We start from the raw sequence: 8,140 nt of genomic DNA, 5'->3' as shown, positions 1-8,140 counted from the left end.
ACAGGGACAAGAGGGCCACAGAGTTTTATTCATAATATTTGAAATCTTGAAACACCCTAAGTGTCCATCAACAATAGAATGATTAAATAAATTGTGATACACTCATAGAACGGAATACTATACAGCAATGAAAATGGATGAACTATTGCCGCACGCAATGAAAATGGATGAACTATTGCCACACACATCCACATGGATGCATTTCCATTGATACAGAGTTCAAGGACAGGCAAGACTGAACCTTGGGCTACAGGTTAGAACAGTGGTTACCACCAGGGAGTACTGACGGGAAGGGCACAAGAGACCTTCTGAGGTGTGGGAACTATATATTTTAATCTGGGTGGTGGTGACACTGTTCTATACATATGAAAAAAATAATTATTTTATACATTTTGAGATTTGTGCACTTTACTATATGTATGTTATATAGCAATAAAGATAAAATAAAAATTTAACAAGTTGCAATATATCAACACTAAAAATATTTTAATAGCTTTATTGAAGTATTGTTGATGTAAATAAACTGATATTGACATATGTTGACACCCATGAAATGTCACCACAACCAGGATAACCTACACATATATCACCCCCAAAAGACTCCTCCTGCTTCTCCCCGTGCTATCCTCATCCTTAAGATATTAAAATGTTGTGATGGTTAGGTTCGTGTGTCAGCTTGGCCAGGTGATGGTGTCCAGGTGTCTGGTCAAGCAAGTACTGGCCTAACCGTACTGCAAGGATATTTGTGGCTGGTTAATAAACCAGAAAGCTGGTTTATTAAATCATCAGTCAATTGACTACATCTGTGACTGATTACATCAACAAAGGGTGTGTCTTCCACAATGAGAGAATGCAATCAGCTGGATTTAATTTACTCAGTTGAAGACTTTTAGGGAAGAAAGACAGAGAACCTTCACTTCTTCTACAGCTAACCAGCAAAGCTTTTCCTGAGGAGTTCATTGAACACAGTCATCTGCATTGCCAGTTCACTGCCTGCCCTACAGAATTTGGACTCATGCATCCTACCCCACAGTTGCATGAGACACTTTTATAAAATCTAACAGTTACAAGTATCTCTTGTTGGTTCTGTTTCCCTAGAGAACCCTGATACAAATGCTTATGGTAATTATTATTATTATTGTTTTGTGTGTTTTTTTTGCAAATAAAATTACTGCTGTACTTTTTCTTTCGGGAGTTGCACCAAAGCAGCAAAGAGAACTTAAATGCAATGCTGTCTCCCTTTCTCGCATAACTCGGTGCTGGTGGTGGTGTTGGTGATGGTAAACTGAAAGACCAAACCATGATGAAAGAGGAAGGGTACCAGTACGAGAAATGTCAGATGAATTTAGGAAGATGTAGAGAAAGCGTGCTTACGGTGTGATCTCAATCTAAGCCTGCAAAGCGCAGGAAGGTCATCCTCATGGGCAAACCAGCAGTCACTTTTTGGAACAAAAAGAATGGGATGTACAGTCTGGCAGCTGAAACCTTCCTGGATCTGGGGCCGGGGAGGTGGTGCTGGGGGCAGAATCCACAGACCCTTGTCGGGACAGGAAGCCGCCAGCGGAGGGGAGGCCGGGGTGAGATGGCGCGTCCTGCGTCCTGCCTCCTGCGCGGCTTTCCTGATACCGCTCCCGGCTGACTGGGGCGAAGGAAGGTTAAACAGCTCATACACAGAGGCGGCCCTCGGAATTAGGAACATTCCTGGAAACCAGGGAGATTTCCTGCTAAGCAGGAACAAACATGCCCCGTCTCCCCCCTACAATTTTTACAATTAGTTTGCACAGCAAGAGCTCACTTCTTTCACGGGTCACAGGTATTTAGAAGAGGAATGCATAGCTGATGTATTTAGTAGAAGAGGAATGCGTAGCTGATGTATTTAGGAGTGAGTGTCTTGGGTCCTCAACTTACTTGAAAAGCACAGAGAAGACGAAGCAAGTACAGAGGAATGTTAATGCCAGAATCTAGGCCGTGGGTATACAGGTATTCACTGTAGAGTTCATTCAACTTTTCTGCGTCTTTTGAAGATTTTCTTTAAAAAGTTGGAGAAAAAAGGGTACACATAGGATCAAAGAAATCAAAATTTAGAAGGAGAAAAATAGTGGAAAAAATGCTGATGTAGAGTACTCAACTGAAAAATGCTGGTGGTTTAGGAAACCCAGTGAATTCAAAGAATAAAGAACTAGAATAAATAAAATGAACAAATAAAAAGAATAAAATTAATAAAATAGAAATATGTAAATAAAAAGAATAAAATGAAAAGAAAAGCACAGAATGCCAAAGACAATGCTATATCTTAAAAGCAGTTGGAAAGAAAAGACATATTACCGATAAGGGAGCAAAATTAGACTTACTGATGACTACTCAATAGCAAAATGGGAATAAGAAGACAGTGGAATGATACCTTCCAATGTGTTGAGAGAAAACAATTATCAACCTAGAACCACAATCCCAACAATCTGCCAAGGATGAAAATGAAATAAATACACTTACAGATAAATTAAAATTGGAAGATTTTGCTACCAACAGAACCTCATGAAAAGAAATTCAAAAGAATGTATTTAGCAGAAAGAAAAGTAGGGAACTGTAAGGAAATTATGAGCTGTAAGATGGAATGACAAGCAATAAATGTGATAAATGTACATGTAAATCTGAATGGACAGTGAATGCATAAAGCAACGAATTTTTGTCTTTCAGGAAAAAAAGCAGTAGAGAACTAAAATACATGATAAATAATAGCCTAAATTCAGGGTAGATGGTTGGAATTAAAGTATTCTAGAGTTCTTGTATTGTTCAGGGAGAATGAAGATACTGGTGAACACTGATACATTAAACATGCATCAACAATAATAGAAAGAAACTAGTAGACAGAAGAAAATGAAGAGAAAAAACAATAGCAACAACATCAACCCTCAATCCAAAATATTGTGAAAAAAGGTAAAATGAGAAATATGGGGAAAATGGGTAGAGAGTACACAAAAAACTATGGCTGAAACATATGAAACATATCAATAATTCTAATGTGTGCAAGTCAGCTATCTGCTGTTAAAAGACAAACATTGTCAAATTACAGGAGAAAAAAACTAGCTACATGCTGTTTACAAGACAAATAACTGCTATATAATAACTGCTATATAAAGATAAAGAAAGGTTGAAAGTAAAAAAGAAAGAAAGTATTTTTCAAGAAACTACTAACCAAAAGAATATCAGACAACAAAAACATTAAAGCAAAATACATTAAAGATAGAGACATCCATGACACAATAATGTAAAAGTTCAATTCACCAGGAAAATATACCAGTTCTAAGTAGTAAAGAACAAATCGTGCCCAATTAGGAAAGCGTATACATTCTTTTAAGAACACATGAAATATTTACAACAAATGGATCTCAGATTAGACCTTTAAGAAAATATCAATGAGTTTGGCAAACATATGCATTCTCTGGTCACAATAAAATTAAATCAGCAACCTCCCCACTACATGGGACCTGACTCCCAGGGGTGTAAATCTCCCTGGCAATGCAGGATATGACTCCCGGGGATGAATCTGGACCCATAATCATGGGATGGAGAACATCTTCTTGACCAAAAGGGGGATGCAAAAGGAAACAAAATAAAGCTTCAGTGGCTGAGAGATTTCAGATGGAGTTGAGAGGTCACTCCGGTGGACATTCTTACACACTATATAGACAACAGTTTTTAGGTTTTAATATATTGGAATAGCTAGAAGTAAATACCTGAAAATACCAAATTCCAACCCAGTAGCCTTGACTCTTGTAGACGATTGTAAGACAATGTAGCTTACAATGGGTGACAGTATGATTGTGAAAACCTTGTGGATCGCACTCCCTTTATCTAGTGTATGAATGGATGAGTAGAAAAATGGGGACAAAACCTAAATGAAAATTAGGGAGTGTGCCAGTTTGAATGTATTGTGTCCCCCAAATGCCATTATCTTTGTGGTCTTGTGTGGGGCAGACGTTTTGGTGATGGTTGGATTTGCTTGGAATGTGCCCCACCCAGCTGTGGGCAATGATTCTGATGAGATGTTCTCATGGAGGCGTGGCCCCACCCATTCGGGGTGGGCCTTGATCAGTGGAGCTACATAAATGAGCTGACTCGGGGGGAGGAAAAGAGTGCAGCTGGGAGTGATGTTTTGAAGAGGAGCAAGCTTGCTAGAGAGGAACGTCCTGGGAGAAAGCCGTTTTGAGGCCGGAGCTTTGGAGCAGATGCCAGCTGCCTTCCTAGCTAACAGAGGTTTTCCGGAGGCCATTGGCCATCCTCCGGTGAGGGTACCCGATTGCTGATGTGTTGCCTTGGACGCTTTGTGGCCTTAAGACTGTAACTGTGTAGCAAAATAAATCCCCGTTTTATAAAAGCCAATCCATCTCTGGTGTTTTGCATTCTGCAGCATTAGCAAACTAGGCCCACAGCTGGGTGGGGCACATTCCAAGCAAATCCAACCATCACCAAAACGTCTGCCCCACACAAGACCACAAAGATAATGGCATTTGGGGGACACAATACATTCAAACTGGCACAGGGAGGGATGGGGGGTTATTTGGGTGTTCTTTTCTATTTTTATTTTTATTTTTATTTATATACTTATTCTGATTCTTTCTGGTGTAAGGAAAATGTTCAAAAATAGAGTGGGGTGATGAATGCACAGCTATATGATGGTACTGTGAACAGTTGATTGTACACCATGGATGATTGCATGGTATGTGGCTATATCTCCAAAAACTGAATTAAAAAAAAAATTATATCAGCCAGCCAAACCAAAAAGTTTACTAGAAAAGCTTGTATGTTTTGAAATTAAGAAACACTTCTAAATAACTCATGGATCAAAGAAGAAGCCATAATGAAATTGGAAAATCTATAGAACTAACAATAATTAAAATGCCACATATAAGAATTTAAGAGGAGGAGAACCTAAGATGGCAGCTAGGAGAGACAGGGCAAAAAAACACCTTCATGAAAAATACTAGATAAAAGCCAGAAAGTGACCCAGAACACCAGTTCCAGCGATGCATCAGCTGGACAAGGTCTGCTAAAACCACAGGGACCATGTACTTGGTGAAACCAGGAGTCTGCATTCTGAAATGAGTGAGTAAGCCACTGAATGTCTGGCAGCCATGCTGTGGTGTGGGGAAACCGAGGGTTGGCATTTGGAGGCGGACTAGTTCTTTTTTAAAAACACCCAAAAGCGGCTGCAGATACGGCAGCGAGAACCGCACAGTAAAGAGTGGCAGGAACTGGCTGTGCAAATGCCTCAATATCTGGAGTGGAAGATAGCCTTTCGCAGACCCACTGCTAACTGTCTCAGAGCAAGGAAGGAAGAGGTGAGCCAAAAGGGGAAAGTAACCACGCCCCTTGCAGCCATCTTCCCAGCGGCTGGTAATGCTCCTGCACAGCGCCAAAGCCACAGCCCAGAGCTGCACCAAAAAACCCAGTGTGATGGGAATTGTTTCCAGCAACACTCGCACATGCCACAATATCAGGTGTGGACAATAGCCTTTCGCACACCCACAGCTAATTGTCCCGGAGCTGGGAAGATGGAGCTGTGTGAAAAGGGGGAAATTAATGTGCCCCATACAGCCATCCTTACAGCAGGCTGGGAACACTCCTACATGGCCTGGCAGCCCAGAACTTCCCTTGAGGGATGGCATGCACTTCTGATGTAGCACAACCTTCCCTCAGCAGAGACCCTAGGAAGGCACAGCTTGGAAGAGGGACCCACTCGGAAATCCCAGGGACTGTACGCCAATACCAAGGACTTGTGGGTCAGGGGCAGGGACAATCTGTGGCAAGACTGAAATGAAGGTTTAGACTCTTGCAACAGCCTTAAATCTCCAGGAACACCAGGGAGGTTTGATTATTAAAGCTGCCCTTCCTCCCTAACCGCTCAGACACACTCCCCACATTCAGGACAGACAGTACCAACAATACACCCAAACTTGGTGCACCAATTGGACCTCACAAGAATCAGACCCCCACACACCAGCAAGACAAATTTGGAGACAACTGACTTGAGGGGAATAGGTGATTCACAGACACCATCTGCTGGTTAGAGAAAGTGTACTCCACCAAGCTGTAGATCTGACAAATTAAGATTAGGCTTTGAATAATCCTACATATCCTAAAAGAACCCTATCAAGTAAAGCAAATGCCAAGAGGCCAAAAACAACAAAAAATTTTAAAGCATATGAGAAAACCAGACGCTATGGATAATCCAAACCCAAACACCCAAATCAAAAGATCAGAGGAGACACAGTACTTGGAGCAATTAATCACAGAACTAAAGATAAACAATGAGAGCATGGCACAGGATATAAAGGACATGAAGAAGAGCATGGCACAGGATATAAAGGTCATGAAGAAGAACCTAGAAGAGCATAAAGAAGACATTGCAAGACTAAATAAAAAAATAGATGATCTTATGGAAATAAAATAAACTGCTGACCAAATTAAAAAGATTCTGGATACTCATACTACAAGAGTAGAGGAAGCTGAACAATGAATCAGCGACCTCAAGGGCCACAGAATGAAAAATGAAAGAACAAAAGAAAGAATGGGGAAAAAAATCAAAATGGACCTCGGGGATATGATAGATAAAATAAAACATCCAAATATAAGACTCATTGGTGTCCCAGAAGGCGAAGAGACAGATAAAGGTCTAGAAAGAGTATTCAAAGAAATTGTTGGGGAAAACTTCCCAAACCTTCTACACAATATAAATACACAAAGCATAAATGCCCAGCGAACTCCAAATAGAATAAATCCAAATAAACCCACTCCAAGACATATTCTGATCAGACTGTCAAATACTGAGGAGAAAGAGCAAGTTCTGAAAGCAGCAAGAGAAAAGCAATTCACCACATACAAAGGAAGCAACATAAGACTAAGTTGTGACTACTCAGTGGCTACCATGGAGGCGAGAAGGCAGTGGCATGACATATTTAAAATTCTGAGAGAGAAAAATTTCCAACCAAGAATACTTTATCCAGCAAAGCTCTCCTTCAAATTTGAGGGAGAGCTTAAATTTTTCACAGACAAACAAATGCTGAGAGATTTTGCTAATAAAAGATCTGTCCTACTTCAGATACTAAAGGGAGCCCTACCGACAGAGAAACAAAGAAAGGAGAGAGAGATATGGAGAAAGGTTCAGTACTAAAGAGACTCAATATTGGTCCATTAAAGGACAATAAGAGAGAGAGGGGAAAAATATATGTGACAAACATAAACCAAAGGATAGGATGGCTGATTCAAGAAATGCCTTCACAGTAACGACGTTGAATGTAAATGGATTAAACTCTCCAATTAGAAGATACAGATTTGCAGAATGGATCAAAAATATGAACTATCAATATGTTGCATACAAGAGACTCGTCTTAGACACAGGGACACAAAGAAATTGAAAGTGAGAGGATGGAAAAAATATTTCATGCAAGCTACAGCCAAAGGAAAGCATGAGTAGCAATATTAATCTCAGATAAAATAGACTATAAATGCAAGGATGTTATGAGAGACAAAGAAGGCCACTACATACTAATAAAAGGGGCAATTCAACAAGAAGAAATAACAATCATAAATGTTTATGTATCCAATCAAGGTGCCACAAAATACATGAGACAAACACTGGCAAAACTAAAGGAAGCAACTGATGTTTCCACAATAATTTGGGAGACTTCAACACATTACTCTCTCCTATAGATAGATCAACCAGACAAAAGACCAACAAGGAAATTGAAAACCTAAGCAATGTGATAAACGAATTGGATTTAACAGACATATATAGAACATTACTTCCCAAATCACCAGAATACACATTGTTCTCTAGTGACCAAGGAACTTTCTCCAGAATAGACCATATGCTGGGACATAAAACAAGCCTCAATAAATTAAAAAAAAAAATTGAAATTATTCACAGCACATTCTCTGACCACAGTGGAATACGATTAGAAGTCAATAACCATCAGAGACTTAGAAAATTCACAAACACCTGGAGGTTAAACAACACACTCCTAAAATAAATGGTGTATAATGTAGAATGTACAGGAACTAGCAATAGAGAGCAATTGGTGAAGGGGGAACAATAGCTCAATAAGAACAGATAAGCTATTGTGGGTGAGTTTAACATTCT

This window comes from Choloepus didactylus, chromosome 27, assembly GCF_015220235.1.
Source record: "Choloepus didactylus isolate mChoDid1 chromosome 27, mChoDid1.pri, whole genome shotgun sequence".
Classification (NCBI taxonomy): domain Eukaryota; kingdom Metazoa; phylum Chordata; class Mammalia; order Pilosa; family Megalonychidae; genus Choloepus; species Choloepus didactylus.
Note: the sequence above shows the minus strand (reverse complement) of the source record.